At 43.2% G+C, this 18,320-nt stretch overlaps 48 non-coding genes across 48 annotated transcripts; all 48 read right to left on the bottom strand.

The window, feature by feature from the left end:
• Window positions 1-7: 7 nt before the first annotated feature.
• Window positions 8-124, bottom strand: Trnal-caa. Its single transcript has 2 exons — window positions 87-124; window positions 8-53 (listed from the first exon to the last, which is right to left on the bottom strand). It is a non-coding gene; the product is annotated as a tRNA-Leu (tRNA).
• A 291-nt stretch (window positions 125-415) lies between these two features.
• Window positions 416-532, bottom strand: Trnal-caa. Its single transcript has 2 exons — window positions 495-532; window positions 416-461 (listed from the first exon to the last, which is right to left on the bottom strand). It is a non-coding gene; the product is annotated as a tRNA-Leu (tRNA).
• Window positions 533-821: 289 nt separating this feature from the next.
• Trnal-caa lies at window positions 822-938 on the bottom strand. Its single transcript has 2 exons — window positions 901-938; window positions 822-867 (listed from the first exon to the last, which is right to left on the bottom strand). It is a non-coding gene; the product is annotated as a tRNA-Leu (tRNA).
• A 291-nt stretch (window positions 939-1,229) lies between these two features.
• Window positions 1,230-1,346, bottom strand: Trnal-caa. Its single transcript has 2 exons — window positions 1,309-1,346; window positions 1,230-1,275 (listed from the first exon to the last, which is right to left on the bottom strand). It is a non-coding gene; the product is annotated as a tRNA-Leu (tRNA).
• Window positions 1,347-1,635: 289 nt separating this feature from the next.
• Window positions 1,636-1,752, bottom strand: Trnal-caa. Its single transcript has 2 exons — window positions 1,715-1,752; window positions 1,636-1,681 (listed from the first exon to the last, which is right to left on the bottom strand). It is a non-coding gene; the product is annotated as a tRNA-Leu (tRNA).
• Window positions 1,753-2,450: 698 nt separating this feature from the next.
• Window positions 2,451-2,567, bottom strand: Trnal-caa. The gene is made up of 2 exons: window positions 2,530-2,567; window positions 2,451-2,489 (listed from the first exon to the last, which is right to left on the bottom strand). It is a non-coding gene; the product is annotated as a tRNA-Leu (tRNA).
• An 87-nt stretch (window positions 2,568-2,654) lies between these two features.
• Trnal-caa lies at window positions 2,655-2,771 on the bottom strand. Its single transcript has 2 exons — window positions 2,734-2,771; window positions 2,655-2,700 (listed from the first exon to the last, which is right to left on the bottom strand). It is a non-coding gene; the product is annotated as a tRNA-Leu (tRNA).
• An 87-nt stretch (window positions 2,772-2,858) lies between these two features.
• Trnal-caa lies at window positions 2,859-2,975 on the bottom strand. The gene is made up of 2 exons: window positions 2,938-2,975; window positions 2,859-2,904 (listed from the first exon to the last, which is right to left on the bottom strand). It is a non-coding gene; the product is annotated as a tRNA-Leu (tRNA).
• A 291-nt stretch (window positions 2,976-3,266) lies between these two features.
• Trnal-caa lies at window positions 3,267-3,383 on the bottom strand. The gene is made up of 2 exons: window positions 3,346-3,383; window positions 3,267-3,312 (listed from the first exon to the last, which is right to left on the bottom strand). It is a non-coding gene; the product is annotated as a tRNA-Leu (tRNA).
• Window positions 3,384-3,674: 291 nt separating this feature from the next.
• On the bottom strand, window positions 3,675-3,791 carry Trnal-caa. The gene is made up of 2 exons: window positions 3,754-3,791; window positions 3,675-3,720 (listed from the first exon to the last, which is right to left on the bottom strand). It is a non-coding gene; the product is annotated as a tRNA-Leu (tRNA).
• A 698-nt stretch (window positions 3,792-4,489) lies between these two features.
• Window positions 4,490-4,606, bottom strand: Trnal-caa. Its single transcript has 2 exons — window positions 4,569-4,606; window positions 4,490-4,535 (listed from the first exon to the last, which is right to left on the bottom strand). It is a non-coding gene; the product is annotated as a tRNA-Leu (tRNA).
• Window positions 4,607-4,896: 290 nt separating this feature from the next.
• On the bottom strand, window positions 4,897-5,013 carry Trnal-caa. Its single transcript has 2 exons — window positions 4,976-5,013; window positions 4,897-4,942 (listed from the first exon to the last, which is right to left on the bottom strand). It is a non-coding gene; the product is annotated as a tRNA-Leu (tRNA).
• Window positions 5,014-5,303: 290 nt separating this feature from the next.
• Window positions 5,304-5,420, bottom strand: Trnal-caa. Its single transcript has 2 exons — window positions 5,383-5,420; window positions 5,304-5,349 (listed from the first exon to the last, which is right to left on the bottom strand). It is a non-coding gene; the product is annotated as a tRNA-Leu (tRNA).
• An 87-nt stretch (window positions 5,421-5,507) lies between these two features.
• On the bottom strand, window positions 5,508-5,624 carry Trnal-caa. Its single transcript has 2 exons — window positions 5,587-5,624; window positions 5,508-5,553 (listed from the first exon to the last, which is right to left on the bottom strand). It is a non-coding gene; the product is annotated as a tRNA-Leu (tRNA).
• Window positions 5,625-5,913: 289 nt separating this feature from the next.
• Window positions 5,914-6,030, bottom strand: Trnal-caa. The gene is made up of 2 exons: window positions 5,993-6,030; window positions 5,914-5,959 (listed from the first exon to the last, which is right to left on the bottom strand). It is a non-coding gene; the product is annotated as a tRNA-Leu (tRNA).
• Window positions 6,031-6,321: 291 nt separating this feature from the next.
• Trnal-caa lies at window positions 6,322-6,438 on the bottom strand. Its single transcript has 2 exons — window positions 6,401-6,438; window positions 6,322-6,367 (listed from the first exon to the last, which is right to left on the bottom strand). It is a non-coding gene; the product is annotated as a tRNA-Leu (tRNA).
• A 289-nt stretch (window positions 6,439-6,727) lies between these two features.
• Trnal-caa lies at window positions 6,728-6,844 on the bottom strand. The gene is made up of 2 exons: window positions 6,807-6,844; window positions 6,728-6,773 (listed from the first exon to the last, which is right to left on the bottom strand). It is a non-coding gene; the product is annotated as a tRNA-Leu (tRNA).
• Window positions 6,845-7,135: 291 nt separating this feature from the next.
• Window positions 7,136-7,252, bottom strand: Trnal-caa. Its single transcript has 2 exons — window positions 7,215-7,252; window positions 7,136-7,181 (listed from the first exon to the last, which is right to left on the bottom strand). It is a non-coding gene; the product is annotated as a tRNA-Leu (tRNA).
• A 289-nt stretch (window positions 7,253-7,541) lies between these two features.
• Window positions 7,542-7,658, bottom strand: Trnal-caa. Its single transcript has 2 exons — window positions 7,621-7,658; window positions 7,542-7,587 (listed from the first exon to the last, which is right to left on the bottom strand). It is a non-coding gene; the product is annotated as a tRNA-Leu (tRNA).
• A 698-nt stretch (window positions 7,659-8,356) lies between these two features.
• Trnal-caa lies at window positions 8,357-8,473 on the bottom strand. Its single transcript has 2 exons — window positions 8,436-8,473; window positions 8,357-8,402 (listed from the first exon to the last, which is right to left on the bottom strand). It is a non-coding gene; the product is annotated as a tRNA-Leu (tRNA).
• An 87-nt stretch (window positions 8,474-8,560) lies between these two features.
• Window positions 8,561-8,677, bottom strand: Trnal-caa. Its single transcript has 2 exons — window positions 8,640-8,677; window positions 8,561-8,606 (listed from the first exon to the last, which is right to left on the bottom strand). It is a non-coding gene; the product is annotated as a tRNA-Leu (tRNA).
• Window positions 8,678-8,764: 87 nt separating this feature from the next.
• Trnal-caa lies at window positions 8,765-8,881 on the bottom strand. Its single transcript has 2 exons — window positions 8,844-8,881; window positions 8,765-8,810 (listed from the first exon to the last, which is right to left on the bottom strand). It is a non-coding gene; the product is annotated as a tRNA-Leu (tRNA).
• A 289-nt stretch (window positions 8,882-9,170) lies between these two features.
• On the bottom strand, window positions 9,171-9,287 carry Trnal-caa. Its single transcript has 2 exons — window positions 9,250-9,287; window positions 9,171-9,204 (listed from the first exon to the last, which is right to left on the bottom strand). It is a non-coding gene; the product is annotated as a tRNA-Leu (tRNA).
• An 86-nt stretch (window positions 9,288-9,373) lies between these two features.
• Trnal-caa lies at window positions 9,374-9,490 on the bottom strand. The gene is made up of 2 exons: window positions 9,453-9,490; window positions 9,374-9,412 (listed from the first exon to the last, which is right to left on the bottom strand). It is a non-coding gene; the product is annotated as a tRNA-Leu (tRNA).
• Window positions 9,491-9,576: 86 nt separating this feature from the next.
• Window positions 9,577-9,693, bottom strand: Trnal-caa. The gene is made up of 2 exons: window positions 9,656-9,693; window positions 9,577-9,622 (listed from the first exon to the last, which is right to left on the bottom strand). It is a non-coding gene; the product is annotated as a tRNA-Leu (tRNA).
• An 87-nt stretch (window positions 9,694-9,780) lies between these two features.
• Trnal-caa lies at window positions 9,781-9,897 on the bottom strand. The gene is made up of 2 exons: window positions 9,860-9,897; window positions 9,781-9,826 (listed from the first exon to the last, which is right to left on the bottom strand). It is a non-coding gene; the product is annotated as a tRNA-Leu (tRNA).
• A 289-nt stretch (window positions 9,898-10,186) lies between these two features.
• Window positions 10,187-10,303, bottom strand: Trnal-caa. Its single transcript has 2 exons — window positions 10,266-10,303; window positions 10,187-10,232 (listed from the first exon to the last, which is right to left on the bottom strand). It is a non-coding gene; the product is annotated as a tRNA-Leu (tRNA).
• Window positions 10,304-11,001: 698 nt separating this feature from the next.
• On the bottom strand, window positions 11,002-11,118 carry Trnal-caa. The gene is made up of 2 exons: window positions 11,081-11,118; window positions 11,002-11,047 (listed from the first exon to the last, which is right to left on the bottom strand). It is a non-coding gene; the product is annotated as a tRNA-Leu (tRNA).
• Window positions 11,119-11,205: 87 nt separating this feature from the next.
• Window positions 11,206-11,322, bottom strand: Trnal-caa. Its single transcript has 2 exons — window positions 11,285-11,322; window positions 11,206-11,251 (listed from the first exon to the last, which is right to left on the bottom strand). It is a non-coding gene; the product is annotated as a tRNA-Leu (tRNA).
• An 87-nt stretch (window positions 11,323-11,409) lies between these two features.
• On the bottom strand, window positions 11,410-11,526 carry Trnal-caa. The gene is made up of 2 exons: window positions 11,489-11,526; window positions 11,410-11,455 (listed from the first exon to the last, which is right to left on the bottom strand). It is a non-coding gene; the product is annotated as a tRNA-Leu (tRNA).
• Window positions 11,527-11,815: 289 nt separating this feature from the next.
• Trnal-caa lies at window positions 11,816-11,932 on the bottom strand. Its single transcript has 2 exons — window positions 11,895-11,932; window positions 11,816-11,849 (listed from the first exon to the last, which is right to left on the bottom strand). It is a non-coding gene; the product is annotated as a tRNA-Leu (tRNA).
• Window positions 11,933-12,018: 86 nt separating this feature from the next.
• On the bottom strand, window positions 12,019-12,135 carry Trnal-caa. Its single transcript has 2 exons — window positions 12,098-12,135; window positions 12,019-12,057 (listed from the first exon to the last, which is right to left on the bottom strand). It is a non-coding gene; the product is annotated as a tRNA-Leu (tRNA).
• Window positions 12,136-12,221: 86 nt separating this feature from the next.
• Window positions 12,222-12,338, bottom strand: Trnal-caa. Its single transcript has 2 exons — window positions 12,301-12,338; window positions 12,222-12,267 (listed from the first exon to the last, which is right to left on the bottom strand). It is a non-coding gene; the product is annotated as a tRNA-Leu (tRNA).
• An 87-nt stretch (window positions 12,339-12,425) lies between these two features.
• On the bottom strand, window positions 12,426-12,542 carry Trnal-caa. The gene is made up of 2 exons: window positions 12,505-12,542; window positions 12,426-12,471 (listed from the first exon to the last, which is right to left on the bottom strand). It is a non-coding gene; the product is annotated as a tRNA-Leu (tRNA).
• Window positions 12,543-12,831: 289 nt separating this feature from the next.
• Window positions 12,832-12,948, bottom strand: Trnal-caa. The gene is made up of 2 exons: window positions 12,911-12,948; window positions 12,832-12,877 (listed from the first exon to the last, which is right to left on the bottom strand). It is a non-coding gene; the product is annotated as a tRNA-Leu (tRNA).
• Window positions 12,949-13,239: 291 nt separating this feature from the next.
• Trnal-caa lies at window positions 13,240-13,356 on the bottom strand. The gene is made up of 2 exons: window positions 13,319-13,356; window positions 13,240-13,285 (listed from the first exon to the last, which is right to left on the bottom strand). It is a non-coding gene; the product is annotated as a tRNA-Leu (tRNA).
• Window positions 13,357-13,850: 494 nt separating this feature from the next.
• Trnal-caa lies at window positions 13,851-13,967 on the bottom strand. The gene is made up of 2 exons: window positions 13,930-13,967; window positions 13,851-13,896 (listed from the first exon to the last, which is right to left on the bottom strand). It is a non-coding gene; the product is annotated as a tRNA-Leu (tRNA).
• Window positions 13,968-14,054: 87 nt separating this feature from the next.
• On the bottom strand, window positions 14,055-14,171 carry Trnal-caa. Its single transcript has 2 exons — window positions 14,134-14,171; window positions 14,055-14,100 (listed from the first exon to the last, which is right to left on the bottom strand). It is a non-coding gene; the product is annotated as a tRNA-Leu (tRNA).
• Window positions 14,172-14,258: 87 nt separating this feature from the next.
• On the bottom strand, window positions 14,259-14,375 carry Trnal-caa. Its single transcript has 2 exons — window positions 14,338-14,375; window positions 14,259-14,304 (listed from the first exon to the last, which is right to left on the bottom strand). It is a non-coding gene; the product is annotated as a tRNA-Leu (tRNA).
• A 696-nt stretch (window positions 14,376-15,071) lies between these two features.
• Window positions 15,072-15,188, bottom strand: Trnal-caa. The gene is made up of 2 exons: window positions 15,151-15,188; window positions 15,072-15,117 (listed from the first exon to the last, which is right to left on the bottom strand). It is a non-coding gene; the product is annotated as a tRNA-Leu (tRNA).
• Window positions 15,189-16,080: 892 nt separating this feature from the next.
• Trnal-caa lies at window positions 16,081-16,197 on the bottom strand. The gene is made up of 2 exons: window positions 16,160-16,197; window positions 16,081-16,126 (listed from the first exon to the last, which is right to left on the bottom strand). It is a non-coding gene; the product is annotated as a tRNA-Leu (tRNA).
• Window positions 16,198-16,283: 86 nt separating this feature from the next.
• On the bottom strand, window positions 16,284-16,400 carry Trnal-caa. Its single transcript has 2 exons — window positions 16,363-16,400; window positions 16,284-16,329 (listed from the first exon to the last, which is right to left on the bottom strand). It is a non-coding gene; the product is annotated as a tRNA-Leu (tRNA).
• A 289-nt stretch (window positions 16,401-16,689) lies between these two features.
• On the bottom strand, window positions 16,690-16,806 carry Trnal-caa. Its single transcript has 2 exons — window positions 16,769-16,806; window positions 16,690-16,735 (listed from the first exon to the last, which is right to left on the bottom strand). It is a non-coding gene; the product is annotated as a tRNA-Leu (tRNA).
• Window positions 16,807-16,893: 87 nt separating this feature from the next.
• On the bottom strand, window positions 16,894-17,010 carry Trnal-caa. The gene is made up of 2 exons: window positions 16,973-17,010; window positions 16,894-16,939 (listed from the first exon to the last, which is right to left on the bottom strand). It is a non-coding gene; the product is annotated as a tRNA-Leu (tRNA).
• An 87-nt stretch (window positions 17,011-17,097) lies between these two features.
• Window positions 17,098-17,214, bottom strand: Trnal-caa. The gene is made up of 2 exons: window positions 17,177-17,214; window positions 17,098-17,143 (listed from the first exon to the last, which is right to left on the bottom strand). It is a non-coding gene; the product is annotated as a tRNA-Leu (tRNA).
• A 290-nt stretch (window positions 17,215-17,504) lies between these two features.
• On the bottom strand, window positions 17,505-17,621 carry Trnal-caa. Its single transcript has 2 exons — window positions 17,584-17,621; window positions 17,505-17,550 (listed from the first exon to the last, which is right to left on the bottom strand). It is a non-coding gene; the product is annotated as a tRNA-Leu (tRNA).
• An 87-nt stretch (window positions 17,622-17,708) lies between these two features.
• On the bottom strand, window positions 17,709-17,825 carry Trnal-caa. The gene is made up of 2 exons: window positions 17,788-17,825; window positions 17,709-17,754 (listed from the first exon to the last, which is right to left on the bottom strand). It is a non-coding gene; the product is annotated as a tRNA-Leu (tRNA).
• Window positions 17,826-18,114: 289 nt separating this feature from the next.
• Trnal-caa lies at window positions 18,115-18,231 on the bottom strand. The gene is made up of 2 exons: window positions 18,194-18,231; window positions 18,115-18,160 (listed from the first exon to the last, which is right to left on the bottom strand). It is a non-coding gene; the product is annotated as a tRNA-Leu (tRNA).
• Window positions 18,232-18,320: the final 89 nt, after the last annotated feature.

The raw sequence follows: 18,320 nt of genomic DNA, 5'->3' as shown, positions 1-18,320 counted from the left end.
AAAATAGTGTCAGAAGTGGAATTCGAACCCACGCCTCCAATCGAAGACCAGAACACTCTACCATGCATCATGAGAAGGAATTGAACCTTGAGTCTGGCGCCTTAGACCGCTCGGCCATCCTGACACTTGAGTAATAATAAAGCTCATAATGCTACATGATAAAAGATAGCGTGTGGGTTAAAAGAGTAGCACAAAGAAAATACAAAAATAGTATCAGAATTGATATTCGAACCCACGCCTCCATTCGGAGAACAGAACACTCTCCCATGCATCTTAAAAAGGAATTGAACCTTGAGTCTGTAGCCTTAGACCGCTCGGCCATCCTGACACTTGAGTAATAATAAAGCTCATAATGCTACATGATAAAAGATAGCGTATGGGTTGAAAGAGTAGCCCAATGAAAATACAAAAATAGTGTCAGAAGTGGGATTCGAACCCACGCCTCCAATCGGAGACCAGAACACTCTACCATGCATCATGAGAAGGAATTGAACCTTGCGTCTGGCGCCTTAGACCGCTCGGCCATCCTGACACTTGATTAATGATAAAGATCATAATGGTACATGATCAAAGATACCGTTTGAGTAAAAGAGTAGCCAAAAGAAAATACAAAATTAGTTTCAGAAGTGGGATTCGAACCAACGCCTTCTTTCGGTAACTAGAACACTATACCATGCATCATGAGAAGGAATTGAGACTTGAGTCTGACGCCTTAGACCACTCCGCCATCCTCACACTTGATAAAACAGACAGATCGTGATGGCACATAAGGATAGATAGCGTTGGAGTAAAAGAGAAGCCAAAAGAAAATACAAAGATAGTGTCAGAAGTGGGATTCGAACCCACGCCTCCATCCGGAGACCAGAACACTCTCCCATTCATGACGAGAAGGAATTGAACCTTGAGTCTGGCGCCTTAGACCGCTCGGCCATCCTGACACTTGAGTAATAATAAAGCTCATAATGCTACATGATAAAAGATAGCGTGTGGGTTAAAAGAGTAGCACAAAGAAAATACAAAAATAGTATCAGAATTGAGATTCGAACCCACGCCTCCATTCGGAGAACAGAACACTCTCCCATGCATCTTAAAAAGGAATTGAACCTTGAGTCTGTAGCCTTAGACCGCTCGGCCATCCTGACACTTGAGTAATAATAAAGCTCATAATGCTACATGATAAAAGATAGCGTATGGGTTGAAAGAGTAGCCCAATGAAAATACAAAAATAGTGTCAGAAGTGGGATTCGAACCCACGCCTCCAATCGGAGACCAGAACACTCTACCATGCATCATGAGAAGGAATTGAACCTTGAGTCTGGCGCCTTAGACCGCTCGGCCATCCTGACACTTGATTAATGATAAAGATCATAATGGTACATGATCAAAGATACCGTTTGAGTAAAAGAATAGCCAAAAGAAAATACAAAATTAGTTTCAGAAGTGGGATTCGAACCAACGCCTTCTTTCGGTAACTAGAACACTATACCATGCATCATGAGAAGGAATTGAGACTTGAGTCTGACGCCTTAGACCACTCCGCCATCCTCACACTTGATAAAACAGACAGATCGTGATGGCACATAAGGATAGATAGCGTTGGAGTAAAAGAGAAGCCAAAAGAAAATACAAAGATAGTGTCAGAAGTGGGATTCGAACCCACGCCTCCATCCGGAGACCAGAACACTCTCCCATTCATGACGAGAAGGAATTGAACCTTGAGTCTGGCGCCTTAGACCGCTCGGCCATCCTGACACTTGAGTAATAATAAAGCTCATAATGCTACATGATAAAAGATAGCGTGTGGGTTAAAAGAGTAGCACAAAGAAAATACAAAAATAGTGTCAGAATTGAGATCCGAACCCACGCCTCCATTCGGAGAACAGAACACTCTCCCATGCATCTTGAAAAGGAATTGAACCTTGAGTCTGTCGCCTTAGACCGCTCGGCCATCCTGACACTTGAGTAATAATAAAGCTCATAATGCTACATGATAAAAGAAAGCGTGTGGGTTAAAAGAGTAGCACAAAGAAAATACAAAAATAGTGTCAGAAGTGGGATTCGTACCCACCCCTCCATTCGGAGACCAGAAAACTCTCCCATGCATCTTGAAAAGGAATTGAAACATGAGTCTGGCGCCTTAGACCGCTCGGCCAACCTGACACTTGATGAAACTTACAGATCGTAATGGCACATAAGGATAGATAGCGTATGGGTAGAAAGAGTAGCCCAATGAAAATACAAAAATAGTGTCAGAAGTGGAATTCGAACCAACGCCTCCATTCGGAGACCAGAACACTCTCCCATGCATCATGAAAAGGAATTGAACCTTGAGTCTGGGGCGTTAGACCGCTTGGCCATCCTGACACTTTCTGAATCATGAAGGTCATAACGGCACATGATAAAAGATAGCGTATGGTTAGAAGAGTAGCCCAATGAAAATACAAAAATAGTGTCAGAAGTGGGATTCGAACCCACGCCTCCATTCGGAGAGCAGAACACTCTTCCATGTATTATGAGAAGGAATTAAACCTTGAGTCTGGCGCCTTTGACCGCTAGGCCATCCTGACCATTACTGAATCATAAAGATCATAAGGGCACATGATGAAAGATAGCGTATGGGTTGAAAGAGTAGCCCAATGAAAATACAAAAATAGTGTCAGAAGTGGGATTCGAACCCACGCCTCCAATCGGAGACCAGAACAATCTCCCATGTATTATGAGAAGGAATTAAACCTTGAGTCTGGCGCCTTTGACCGCTCGGCCATCCTGACACTTACTGAATCATAAAGATCAAAAGGGCAAATGATGAAAGATAGCGTCTGGGTTGAAAGAGTAGCCCAATGAAAATACAAAAATAGTGTCAGAAGTGGAATTCGAACCCACGCCTCCAATCGAAGACCAGAACACTCTATCATGCATCATGACAAGGAATTGAACCTTGAGTCTGGCGCCTTAGACCGCTCGGCCATCCTAACACTTGATTAATCATAATGATCATAATGGTACATGATCAAAGATACCGTATAAGTAAAAGAGTAGCCAAACAAAAAAATACAAAATTAGTGTCAGAAGTGGGATTCGAACCAACGACTCCACTCGGAGACTAGAACACTCTACCATGCTTCATGAGATGGAATTGAGCCTTGAGTCTGGCCCTTTAGACCACTCCGCTATCCTCACACTTGATTAAACAGACAGATCGTGATGGCACATAAGGATAAATAGCGTTGGAGTAAAAGAGAAGCCAAAAGAAAATACAAAGATAGTGTCAGAAGTGGGATTCGAACCCACGCCTCCATCCGGAGACCAGAACACTCTCCCATTCATGACGAGAAGGAATTGAACCTTGAGTCTGGCGACTTAGACCGCTCGGCCATCCTGACACTTGAGTAATAATAAAGCTCATAATGCTACATGATAAAAGATAGCGTGTGGGTTAAAAGAGTAGCACAAAGAAAATACAAAAATAGTGTCAGAATTGAGATTCGAACCCACGCCTCCAATCGGAGACCAGAACTCTCTCCCATGTATTATGTGAAGGAATTAAACCTTGAGTCTGGCGCCTTTGACCGCTCGGATATCCTGACACTTACTGAATCATAAAGATCAAAAGGGCAAATGATGAAAGATAGCGTATGGGTTGAAAGAGTAGCCCAATGAAAATACAAAAATAGTGTCAGAAGTGGGATTCGAACCCACGCCTCCATTCGGAGACCAGAACACTCTCCCATGTATTATGAGAAGGAATTAAACCTTGAGTCTGGCGCCTTTGACCGCTCGGCCATCCTGACACTTACTGAATCATAAAGATCAAAAGGGCAAATGATGAAAGATAGCGTATGGGTTGAAAGAGTAGCCCAATGAAAATACAAAAATAGTGTCAGAAGTGGAATTCGAACCCACGCCTCCATTCGGAGACCAGAACACTCTCCCATGCATCTTGAAAAGGAATTGAACCTTGAGTATGTCGCCTTAGACCGCTCGGCCATCCTGACACTTCAGTAATAATAAAGCTCATAATGCTACATGATAAAAGAAAGCGTGTGGGTTAAAAGAGTAGCACAAAGAAAATACAAAAATAGTGTCAGAAGTGGGATTCGTACCCACCCATCCATTCGGAGACCAGAAAACTCTCGCATGCATCTTGAAAAGGAATTGAAACATGAGTCTGGCGCCTTAGACCGCTCGGCCAACCTGACACTTGATGAAACTTACAGATCGTAATGGCACATAAGGATAGATAGCGTATGGGTAGACGGAGTAGCCCAATGAAAATACAAAAATAGTGTCATAAGTGGAATTCGAACCCACGCCTCCATTCGGAGACCAGAACACTCTCCCATGCATCATGAAAAGGAATTGAACCTTGAGTCTGGGGCGTTAGACCGCTTGGCCATCCTGACACTTTCTGAATCATGAAGGTCATAACGGCACATGATAAAAGATAGCGTATGGTTAGAAGAGTAGCCCAATGAAAATACAAAAATAGTGTCAGAATTGGGATTCGAACCCACGCCTCCATTCGGAGACCAGAACACTCTCCCATGTATTATGAGAAGGAATTAAACCTTGAGTCTGGCGCCTTTGACCGCTAGGCCATCCTGACACTTACTGAATCATAAAGATCATAAGGGCACATGATGAAAGATAGCGTATGGGTTAAAAGAGTAGCCCAATGAAAATGCAAAAATAGTGTCAGATGTGGGATTCGAACCCACGCCTCTATTCGGAGACCAGAACAATCTCCCATTCATGACGAGAAGGAATTGAACCTTGAGTCTGGCGCCTTAGATCGCTCGGCCATCCTGACACTTTCTGAATCATGAAGGTCATAACGGCAAATGATAAAAGATAGCGTATGGTTAGAAGAGTAGCCCAATGAAAATACAAAAAAAGTGTCAGAAGTGGGATTCGAACCCATGCCTCCATTAGAAGACCAGAACACTCTCCCATGTATTATGAGAAGGAATTAAACATTGAGTCTGGCGCCTTTGACCGCTCGGCCATCCTGACACTTACTGAATCATAAAGATCATAAGGGAACATGATAAAAGATAGCGTATGGGATAAAAGAGTAGCCCAAAGAAAATCCAAAAATAGTGTCAGATGTGGGATTCGAACCCACGCCTCTATTCGGAGACCAGAACACTCTCCCATTCATGACGAGAAGGAATTGAACCTTGAGTCTGGCGCCTTAGATCGCTCGGCCATCCTGACACTTTCTGAATCATGAAGGTCATAACGGCAAATGATAAAAGATAGCGTATGGTTAGAAGAGTAGCCCAATGAAAATACAAAAATAGTGTCAGAAGTGGGATTCGAACCCATGCCTCCATTAGAAGACCAGAACACTCTCCCATGTATTATGAGAAGGAATTAAACCTTGAGTCTGGCGCCTTTGACCGCTCGGCCATCCTGACACTTACTGAATCATAAAGATCATAAGGGCACATGATGAAAGATAACGTATGGGTTGAAAGAGTAGCCCAATGAAAATACAAAAATAGTGTCAGAAGTGGGATTCGAACCCACGCCTCCAATCGGAGACCAGAACACTCTACCATGCATCATGAGAAGGAATTGAACCTTGAGTCTGGCGCCTTAGACCGCTCGGCCATCCTGACACTTGATTAATGATAAAGATCATAATGGTACATGATCAAAGATACCGTTTGAGTAAAAGAGTAGCCAAAAGAAAATACAAAATTAGTTTCAGAAGTGGGATTCGAACCAACGCCTTCTTTCGGTAACTAGAACACTATACCATGCATCATGAGAAGGAATTGAGACTTGAGTCTGACGCCTTAGACAACTCCGCCATCCTCACACTTGATAAAACAGACAGATCGTGATGGCACATAAGGATAGATAGCGTTGGAGTAAAAGAGAAGCCAAAAGAAAATACAAAGATAGTGTCAGAAGTGGGATTCGAACCCACGCCTCCATCCGGAGACCAGAACACTCTCCCATTCATGACGAGAAGGAATTGAACCTTGAGTCTGGCGCCTTAGACCGCTCGACCATCCTGACACTTGAGTAATAATAAAGCTCATAATGCTACATGATAAAAGATAGCGTGTGGGTTAAAAGAGTAGCACAAAGAAAATACAAAAATAGTATCAGAATTGAGATTCGAACCCACGCCTCCATTCGGAGAACAGAACACTCTCCCATGCATCTTAAAAAGGAATTGAACCTTGAGTCTGTAGCCTTAGACCGCTCGGCCATCCTGACACTTGAGTAATAATAAAGCTCATAATGCTACATGATAAAAGATAGCGTATGGGTTGAAAGAGTAGCCCAATGAAAATACAAAAATAGTGTCAGAAGTGGGATTCGAACCCACGCCTCCAATCGGAGACCAGAACACTCTACCATGCATCATGAGAAGGAATTGAACCTTGAGTCTGGCGCCTTAGACCGCTCGGCCATCCTGACACTTGATTAATGATAAAGATCATAATGGTACATGATCAAAGATACCGTTTGAGTAAAAGAGTAGCCAAAAGAAAATACAAAATTAGTTTCAGAAGTGGGATTCGAACCAACGCCTTCTTTCGGTAACTAGAACACTATACCATGCATCATGAGAAGGAATTGAGACTTGAGTCTGACGCCTTAGACCACTCCGCCATCCTCACACTTGATAAAACAGACAGATCGTGATGGCACATAAGGATAGATAGCGTTGGAGTAAAAGAGAAGCCAAAAGAAAATACAAAGATAGTGTCAGAAGTGGGATTCGAACCCACGCCTCCATCCGGAGACCAGAACACTCTCCCATTCATGACGAGAAGGAATTGAACCTTGAGTCTGGCGCCTTAGACCGCTCGGCCATCCTGACACTTGAGTAATAATAAAGCTAATAATGCTACATGATAAAAGATAGCGTGTTGGTTAAATAAGTAGCACAAAGAAAATACAAAAATAGTATCAGAATTGAGATTCGAACCCACGCCTCCATTCGGAGAACAGAACACTCTCCCATGCATCTTAAAAAGGAATTGAACCTTGAGTCTGTAGCCTTAGACCGCTCGGCCATCCTGACACTTGAGTAATAATAAAGCTCATAATGCTACATGATAAAAGATAGCGTATGGGTTGAAAGAGTAGCCCAATGAAAATACAAAAATAGTGTCAGAAGTGGGATTCGAACCCACGCATCCAATCGGAGACCAGAACACTCTACCATGCATCATGAGAAGGAATTGAACCTTGAGTCTGGCGCCTTAGACCGCTCGGCCATCCTGACACTTGATTAATGATAAAGATCATAATGGTACATGATCAAAGATACCGTTTGAGTAAAAGAGTAGCCAAAAGAAAATACAAAATTAGTTTCAGAAGTGGGATTCGAACCAACGCCTTCTTTCGGTAACTAGAACACTATACCATGCATCATGAGAAGGAATTGAGACTTGAGTCTGACGCCTTAGACCACTCCGCCATCCTCACAATTGATAAAACAGACAGATCGTGATGGCACATAAGGATAGATAGCGTTGGAGTAAAAGAGAAGCCAAAAGAAAATACAAAGATAGTGTCAGAAGTGGGATTCGGACCCACGCCTCCATCCGGAGACCAGAACACTCTCCCATTCATGACGAGAAGGAATTGAACCTTAAGTCTGGCGCCTTAGACCGCTCGGCCATCCTGACACTTGAGTAATAATAAAGCTCATAATGCTACATGATAAAAGATAGCGTGTGGGTTAAAAGAGTAGCACAAAGAAAATACAAAAATAGTGTCAGAATTGAGATTCGAACCCACGCCTCCATTCGGAGAACAGAACACTCTCCCATGCATCTTGAAAAGGAATTGAACCTTGAGTCTGTCGCCTTAGACCGCTCGGCCATCCTGACACTTGAGTAATAATAAAGCTCATAATGCTACATGATAAAAGAAAGCGTGTGGGTTAAAAGAGTAGCACAAAGAAAATACAAAAATAGTGTCAGAAGTGGGATTCGTACCCACCCCTCCATTCGGAGACCAGAAAACTCTCCCATGCATCTTGAAAAGGAATTGAAACATGAGTCTGGCGCCTTAGACCGCTCGGCCAACCTGACACTTGATGAAACTTACAGATCGTAATGGCACATAAGGATAGATAGCGTATGGGTAGAAAGAGTAGCCCAATGAAAATACAAAAATAGTGTCAGAAGTGGAATTCGAACCAACGCCTCCATTCGGAGACCAGAACACTCTCCCATGCATCATGAAAAGGAATTGAACCTTGAGTCTGGGGCGTTAGACCGCTTGGCCATCCTGACACTTTCTGAATCATGAAGGTCATAACGGTACATGATAAAAGATAGCGTATGGTTAGAAGAGTAGCCCAATGAAAATACAAAAATAGTGTCAGAAGTGGGATTCGAACCCACGCCTCCATTTGGAGACCAGAACACTCTTCCATGTATTATGAGAAGGAATTAAACCTTGAGTCTGGCGCCTTTGACCGCTAGGCCATCCTGACACTTACTGAATCATAAAGATCATAAGGGCACATGATGAAAGATAGCGTATGGGTTGAAAGAGTAGCCCAATGAAAATACAAAAATAGTGTCAGAAGTGGGATTCGAACCCACGCCTCCAATCGGAGACCAGAACAATCTCCCATGTATTATGAGAAGGAATTAAACCTTGAGTCTGGCGCCTTTGACCGCTCGGCCATCCTGACACTTACTGAATCATAAAGATCAAAAGGGCAAATGATGAAAGATAGCGTCTGGGTTGAAAGAGTAGCCCAATGAAAATACAAAAATAGTGTCAGAAGTGGAATTCGAACCCACGCCTCCAATCGAAGACCAGAACACTCTATCATGCATCATGACAAGGAATTGAACCTTGAGTCTGGCGCCTTAGACCGCTCGGCCATCCTAACACTTGATTAATCATAATGATCATAATGGTACATGATCAAAGATACCGTATAAGTAAAAGAGTAGCCAAACGAAAATACAAAATTAGTGTCAGAAGTGGGATTCGAACCAACGACTCCACTCGGAGACTAGAACACTCTACCATGCTTCATGAGATGGAATTGAGCCTTGAGTCTGGCCCTTTAGACCACTCCGCTATCCTCACACTTGATTAAACAGACAGATCGTGATGGCACATAAGGATAAATAGCGTTTGAGTAAAAGAGTAGCCAAAAGAAAATACAAAAATAGTGTCAGAAGTGGGACTCGAACCCACGCCTCAATTCGGAGACCAGAACACTCTTCAATGAATCATGAGAAGGAATTGAACCTTGAGACTGGCGCCTTAAACCGCTCGGCCATCCTGACACTTTCTGAATCATGAAGGTCATAACGGCACATGATAAAAGATAGCGTATGGTTAGAAGAGTAGCCCAATGAAAATACAAAAATAGTGTCAGAAGTGGGATTCGAACCCACGCCTCCATTCGGATTCCTGAACACTCTCCCATGTATTATGAGAAGGAATTAAACCTTGAGTCTGGCGCCTTTGACCGCTCGGCCATCCTGACACTTACTGAATCATAAAGATCATAACGGCACATAATAAAAGATAGCGTATGGTTAGAAGAGTAGCCCAATGAAAATACAAAAATAGTGTCAGAAGTGGGATTCGAACCCACGCCTCCATTCGGAGACCAGAACACTCTCCCATGTTTTATGAGAAGGAATTAAACCTTGAGTCTGGCGCCTTTGACCGCTCGGCCATCCTGACACTTACTGAATCATAAAGATCATAAGGGCACATGATGAAAGATAACGTATGGGTTGAAAGAGTAGTCCAAAGAAAATACAAAAATAGTGTCAGAAGTGGGATTCGAACCCACGCCTCCAATCGGAGACCAGAACACTCTACCATGCATCGAGAGAAGGAATTGAACCTTGCGTCTGGCGCCTTAGACCGCTCGGCCATCCTGACACTTGATTAATGATAAAGATCATAATGGTACATGATCAAAGATACCGTTTGAGTAAAAGAGTAGCCAAAAGAAAATACAAAATTAGTTTCAGAAGTGGGATTCGAACCAACGCCTTCTTTCGGTGACTAGAACACTATACCATGCATCATGAGAAGGAATTGAGACTTGAGTCTGAGGCCTTAGACCACTCCGCCATCCTCACACTTGATAAAACAGACAGATTGTGATGGCACATAAGGATAGATAGCGTTGGAGTAAAAGAGAAGCCAAAAGAAAATACAAAGATAATGTCAGAAGTGGGATTCGAACCCACGCCTCCATCCGGAGACCAGAACACTCTCCCATTCATGACGAGAAGGAATTGAACCTTGAGTCTGGCGCCTTAGACCGCTCGGCCATCCTGACACTTGAGTAATAATAAAGCTCATAATGCTACATGATAAAAGATGGCGTGTGGGTTAAAAGAGTAGCACAAAGAAAATACAAAAATAGTGTCAGAATTGAGATTCGAACCCACGCCTCCATTCGGAGAACAGAACACTCTCAAATGCATCTTGAAAAGGAATTGAACCTTGAGTCTGTCGCCTTAAACCGCTCGGCCATCCTGACACTTGAGTAATAATAAAGCTCATAATGCTACATGATAAAAGAAAGCGTGTGGGTTAAAAGAGTAGCACAAAGAAAATACAAAAATAGTGTCAGAAGTGGGATTCGTACCCACCCCTCCATTCGGAGACCAGAAAACTCTCCCATGCATCTTGAAAAGGAATTGAAACATGAGTCTGGCGCCTTAGACCGCTCGGCCAACCTGACACTTGATGAAACTTACAGATCGTAATGGCACATAAGGATAGATAGCGTATGGGTAGAAAGAGTAGCCCAATGAAAATACAAAAATAGTGTCAGAAGTGGAATTCGAACCAACGCCTCCATTCGGAGACCAGAACACTCTCCCATGCATCATGAAAAGGAATTGAACCTTGAGTCTGGGGCGTTAGACCGCTTGGCCATCCTGACACTTTCTGAATCATGAAGGTCATAACGGTACATGATAAAAGATAGCGTATGGTTAGAAGAGTAGCCCAATGAAAATACAAAAATAGTGTCAGAAGTGGGATTCGAACCCACGCCTCCATTCGGAGACCAGAACACTCTTCCATGTATTATGAGAAGGAATTAAACCTTGAGTCTGGCGCCTTTGACCGCTAGGCCATCCTGACACTTACTGAATCATAAAGATCATAAGGGCACATGATGAAAGATAGCGTATGGGTTGAAAGAGTAGCCCAATGAAAATACAAAAATAGTGTCAGAAGTGGGATTCGAACCCACGCCTCCAATCGGAGACCAGAACAATCTCCCATGTATTATGAGAAGGAATTAAACCTTGAGTCTGGCGCCTTTGACCGCTCGGCCATCCTGACACTTACTGAATCATAAAGATCAAAAGGGCAAATGATGAAAGATAGCGTCTGGGTTGAAAGAGTAGCCCAATGAAAATACAAAAATAGTGTCAGAAGTGGAATTCGAACCCACGCCTCCAATCGAAGACCAGAACACTCTATCATGCATCATGACAAGGAATTGAACCTTGAGTCTGGCGCCTTAGACCGCTCGGCCATCCTAACACTTGATTAATCATAATGATCATAATGGTACATGATCAAAGATACCGTATAAGTAAAAGAGTAGCCAAACGAAAATACAAAATTAGTGTCAGAAGTGGGATTCGAACCAACGACTCCACTCGGAGACTAGAACACTCTACCATGCTTCATGAGATGGAATTGAGCCTTGAGTCTGGCCCTTTAGACCACTCCGCTATCCTCACACTTGATTAAACAGACAGATCGTGATGGCACATAAGGATAAATAGCGTTTGAGTAAAAGAGTAGCCAAAAGAAAATACAAAAATAGTGTCAGAAGTGGGACTCGAACCCACGCCTCAATTCGGAGACCAGAACACTCTTCAATGAATCATGAGAAGGAATTGAACCTTGAGACTGGCGCCTTAAACCGCTCGGCCATCCTGACACTTTCTGAATCATGAAGGTCATAACGGCACATGATAAAAGATAGCGTATGGTTAGAAGAGTAGCCCAATGAAAATACAAAAATAGTGTCAGAAGTGGGATTCGAACCCACGCCTCCATTCGGATTCCTGAACACTCTCCCATGTATTATGAGAAGGAATTAAACCTTGAGTCTGGCGCCTTTGACCGCTCGGCCATCCTGACACTTACTGAATCATAAAGATCATAACGGCACATAATAAAAGATAGCGTATGGTTAGAAGAGTAGCCCAATGAAAATACAAAAATAGTGTCAGAAGTGGGATTCGAACCCACGCCTCCATTCGGAGACCAGAACACTCTCCCATGTTTTATGAGAAGGAATTAAACCTTGAGTCTGGCGCCTTTGACCGCTCGGCCATCCTGACACTTACTGAATCATAAAGATCATAAGGGCACATGATGAAAGATAACGTATGGGTTGAAAGAGTAGTCCAAAGAAAATACAAAAATAGTGTCAGAAGTGGGATTCGAACCCACGCCTCCAATCGGAGACCAGAACACTCTACCATGCATCGAGAGAAGGAATTGAACCTTGCGTCTGGCGCCTTAGACCGCTCGGCCATCCTGACACTTGATTAATGATAAAGATCATAATGGTACATGATCAAAGATACCGTTTGAGTAAAAGAGTAGCCAAAAGAAAATACAAAATTAGTTTCAGAAGTGGGATTCGAACCAACGCCTTCTTTCGGTGACTAGAACACTATACCATGCATCATGAGAAGGAATTGAGACTTGAGTCTGAGGCCTTAGACCACTCCGCCATCCTCACACTTGATAAAACAGACAGATCGTGATGGCACATAAGGATAGATTGCGTTGGAGTAAAAGAGAAGCCAAAAGAAAATACAAAGATAATGTCAGAAGTGGGATTCGAACCCACGCCTCCATCCGGAGACCAGAACACTCTCCCATTCATGACGAGAAGGAATTGAACCTTGAGTCTGGCGCCTTAGACCGCTCGGCCATCCTGACACTTGAGTAATAATAAAGCTCATAATGCTACATGATAAAAGATGGCGTGTGGGTTAAAAGAGTAGCACAAAGAAAATACAAAAATAGTGTCAGAATTGAGATTCGAACCCACGCCTCCATTCGGAGAACAGAACACTCTCAAATGCATCTTGAAAAGGAATTGAACCTTGAGTCTGTCGCCTTAAACCGCTCGGCCATCCTGACACTTGAGTAATAATAAAGCTCATAATGCTACATGATAAAAGATGGCGTGTGGGTTAAAAGAGTAGCACAAAGAAAATACAAAAATAGTGTCAGAAGTGGGATTCGAACCCACGCCTCTATTCGGAGACCAGAACAATCTCCCATTCATGACGAGAAGGAATTGAACCTTGAGTCTGGCGCCTTAGACCGCTCGGCCATCCTGACACTTGAGTAATAATAAAGCTCATAATGCTACATGATAAAAGAAAGCGTGTGGGTTAAAAGAGTAGCACAAAGAAAATACAAAAATAGTGTCAGAAGTGGGATTCGTACCCACCACTCCATTCGGAGACCAGAAAACTCTCCCATGCATCTTGAAAAGGAATTGAAACATGAGTCTGACGCCTTAGACCGCTCGGCCAACCTGACACTTGATGAAACTTACAGATCGTAATCTCACATAAGGATAGATAGCGTATGGGAAGAAAGAGTAGCCCAATGAAAATACAAAAATAGTGTCAGAAGTGGAATTCGAACCAACGCCTCCATTCGGAGACCAGAACACTCTCCCATGCATCATGAAAAGGAATTGAACCTTGAGTCTGGGGCGTTAGACCGCTTGGCCATCCTGACACTTTCTGAATCATGAAGGTCATAACGGCACATGATAAAAGATAGCGTATGGTTAGAAGAGTAGCCCAATGAAAATACAAAAATAGTGTCAGAAGTGGGATTCGAACCCACGCCTCCATTCGGAGACCAGAACACTCTTCCATGTATTATGAGAAGGAATTAAACCTTGAGTCTGGCGCCTTTGACCGCTAGGCCATCCTGACACTTACTGAATCATAAAGATCATAAGGGCACATGATGAAAGATAGCGTATGGGTTGAAATAGTAGCCCAATGAAAATACAAAAATAGTGTCAGAAGTGGGATTCGAACCCACGCCTCCAATCGGAGACCAGAACAATCTCCCATGTATTATGAGAAGGAATTAAACATTGAGTCTGGCGCCTTTGACCGCTCGGCCATCCTGACACTTACTGAATCATAAAGATGAAAAGGGCAAATGATGAAAGATAGCGTCTGGGTTGAAAGAGTAGCCCAATGAAAATACAAAAATAGTGTCAGAAGTGGAATTCGAACCCACGCCTCCAATCGAAGACCAGAACACTCTATCATGCATCATGACAAGGAATTGAACCTTGAGTCTGGCGCCTTAGACCGCTCGGCCATCCTAACACTTGATTAATCATAATGATCATAATGGTACATGATCAAAGATACCGTATAAGTAAAAGAGTAGCCAAACGAAAATACAAAATTAGTGTCAGAAGTGGGAATCGAACCAACGACTCCACTCGGAGACTAGAACACTCTACCATGCTTCATGAGATGGAATTGAGCCTTGAGTCTGGCCCTTTAGACCACTCCGCTATCCTCACACTTGATTAAACAGACAGATCGTGATGGCACATAAGGATAAATAGCGTTTGAGTAAAAGAGTAGCCAAAAGAAAATACAAAAATAGTGTCAGAAGTGGGACTCGAACCCACGCCTCAATTCGGAGACCAGAACACTCTTCAATGAATCATGAGAAGGAATTGAACCTTGAGACTGGCGCATTAAACCGCTCGGCCATCCTGACACTTTCTGAATCATGAAGGTCATAACGGCACATGATAAAAGATAGCGTATGGTTAGAAGAGTAGCCCAATGAAAATACAAAAATAGTGTCAGAAGTGGGATTCAAACCCACGCCTCCATTAGGAGACCAGAACACTCTCCCATGCATCATGAAAAGGAATTGTACCTTGAGTGTGCCGCCTTAGACCTCTCGGCCATCCTGACACTTTCTGAATCATGAAGATCATAACGGCACATGATGAATGATAGCGTATGGGTTAGAAGAGTAGCCCAATGAAAATACAAAAATAGTGTCAGAAGTGGGATTCGATCCCACGCCTCCATTCGGAGACCAGAACACTCTCCCATGTATTATGAGAAGGAATTAAACCTTGAGTCTGGCGCCTTAGACCGCTCGGCCATCCTGACACTTACTGAATCATAAAGATCATAAGGGCACATGATGAAAGATAGCGTATGGATTGAAAGAGTAGCCAGATGAAAATACAAAAATAGTGTCAGAAGTGGTATTCGAATCCACGCCTCCAATCGGAGACCAGAACACTCTACCATGCATCGAGAGAAGGAATTGAACCTTGAGTCTGGCGCCTTAGACCGCTCGGCAATCCTGACACTTGATTAATCATAAAGATCATAATGGTACATCATCAAAGATACCGTTTGAGTAAAAGAGTAGCCAAAAGAAAATACAAAATTAGTGTCAGAAGTGGGACTCGAACCAACGCCTTCTTTCGGTGACTAGAACACTCTTCCATGCATCATGAGAAGGAATTGAGACTTGAGTCTGAGGCCTTAGACCACTCCGCCATCCTCACACTTGATGAAACAGACAGATCGTGATGGCACATAAGGATAGATAGCGTTGGAGTAAGATAGAAGCCAAAAGAAAATACAAAAATAGTATCAGAAGTAAGATTAGAACCCATGCCTCAATTCGGAGACCAGAACACTCTCCAATGCATCATGAAAAGGAATTGAACCTTGAGTCTGGCGCTTAAGACCACTCGGCCATCCTGACACTTGAGTAATAATAAAGCTCATAATGCTACATGATAAAAGATAGCGTGTGGGTAGCCCAAAGAAAATACAAAAATAGTGTCAGAAGTGGGATTAGAACCAACGCCTCCATTCGGAGACCAGAACACTCTCCCATTCATGACGAGAAGGAATTGAACCTTGAGTCTGGCGCCTCAGACCGCTCGGCCAACCTGACACTTGATGAAACTTACAGATCGTAATGGCATATAAGGATAGATAGCGTATGGGTTGAAAGAGTAGCCAAATGAAAATACAAAAATAGTGTCAGAAGTGGGATTCGAACCCACGCCTCCATTCGGAGACCAGAACACTCTCCCATGCATTATGAGAAGGAATTAAACCTTGCGTCTGGCGCCTTTGACCGCTCAGCCATACTGACACTTACTTAATCTAAAGATCAAAAGGGCAAATGATGAAAGATAGCGTATGGGTTGAAAGAGTAGCCCAATGAAAATACAAAAATAGTGTCACAAGTGGAATTCGAACCCACGCCTCCAATCGAAGACCAGAACACTCTACCATGCATCATGAGAAGGAATTGAACCTTGAGTCTGGCGCCTTAGACCGCTCGGCCATCCTGACACTTGATTAATGATAAAGATCATATTGGTACATGATCAAAGATACCGTTTGAGTAAAAGAGTAGCCAAAAGAAAATACAAAATTAGTTTCAGAAGTGGGATTCGAACCAACGCCTTCTTTCGGTGACTAGAACACTATACCATGCATCATGAGAAGGAATTGAGACTTGCGTCTGACGCCTTAGACCACTCCGCCATCCTCACACTTGATAAAACAGACAGATCGTGAGGGCACATAAGGATAGATAGCGTTGGAGTAAAAGAGAAGCCAAAAGAAAATACAAAAATAGTGTCAGAAGTGGGATTCGAACCCACGCCTCCATCCGGAGATCAGAACACTCTCCCATTCATGACGAGAAGGAATTGAACATTGAGTCTGGCGCCTTAGACCGCTCGGCCATCCTGACACTTTCTGAATCCTGAAGATCATAAGGGAACATGATGAAAGATAGCGTATGGGATGAAAGAGTAGCCCAAAGAAAATCAAAAAATAGTGTCAGATGTGGGATTCGAACCCACGCCTCTATTCGGAGACCAGAACACTCTCCCATTCATGACGAGAAGGAATTGAACCTTGAGTCTGGCGCCTTAGACCGCTCGGCCATCCTGACACTTACTGAATCATAAAGATCATAAGGGCACATGATGAAAGATAGCGTATGGGTTGAAAGAGTAGCCCAATGAAAATACAAAACTAGTGTCAGAAGTGGGATTCGAAACCACGCCTCCATTCGGAGACCAGAACACTCTCCCATGTATTATGAGAAGGAATTAAACCTTGAGTCTGGCGCCTTTGACCGCTCGGCCATCCTGACACTTACTGAATCATAAAGATCATAAGGGAACATGATGAAAGATAGCGTATGGGATGAAAGAGTAGCCCAAAGAAAATCCAAAAATAGTGTCAGATGTGGGATTCGAACCCACGCCTCTATTCGGAGACCAGAACACTCTCCCATTCATGACGAGAAGGAATTGAACCTTGAGTCTGGCGCCTTAGATCGCTCGGCCATCCTGACACTTTCTGAATCATGAAGGTCATAACGGCAAATGATAAAAGATAGCGTATGGTTAGAAGAGTAGCCCAATGAAAATACAAAAATAGTGTCAGAAGTGGGATTCGAACCCATGCCTCCATTAGAAGACCAGAACACTCTCCCATGTATTATGAGAAGGAATTAAACCTTGAGTCTGGCGCCTTTGACCGCTCGGCCATCCTGACACTTACTGAATCATAAAGATCATAAGGGCACATGATGAAATATAACGTATGGGTTGAAAGAGTAGCCCAATGAAAATACAAAAATAGTGTCAGAAGTGGGATTCGAACCCACGCCTCCAATCGGAGACCAGAACACTCTACCATGCATCATGAGAAGGAATTGAACCTTGAGTCTGGCGCCTTAGACCGCTCGGCCATCCTGACACTTGATTAATGATAAAGATCATAATGGTACATGATCAAAGATACCGTTTGAGTAAAAGAGTAGCCAAAAGAAAATACAAAATTAGTTTCAGAAGTGGGATTCGAACCAACGCCTTCTTTCGGTAACTAGAACACTATACCATGCATCATGAGAAGGAATTGAGACTTGAGTCTGACGCCTTAGACAACTCCGCCATCCTCACACTTGATAAAACAGACAGATCGTGATGGCACATAAGGATAGATAGCGTTGGAGTAAAAGAGAAGCCAAAAGAAAATACAAAGATAGTGTCAGAAGTGGGATTCGAACCCACGCCTCCATCCGGAGACCAGAACACTCTCCCATTCATGACGAGAAGGAATTGAACCTTGAGTCTGGCGCCTTAGACCGCTCGGCCATCCTGACACTTGAGTAATAATAAAGCTCATAATGCTACATGATAAAAGATAGCGTGTGGGTTAAAAGAGTAGCACAAAGAAAATAGAAAAATAGTA

The sequence above is a fragment of the Nematostella vectensis genome, chromosome 11, assembly GCF_932526225.1.
Source record: "Nematostella vectensis chromosome 11, jaNemVect1.1, whole genome shotgun sequence".
In the NCBI taxonomy this organism is placed as follows: Eukaryota; Metazoa; Cnidaria; class Anthozoa; order Actiniaria; family Edwardsiidae; genus Nematostella; species Nematostella vectensis.
The sequence above is the reverse complement of the archived record's forward strand: the minus strand, read 5'-3'. Positions and strand labels throughout refer to the sequence as shown.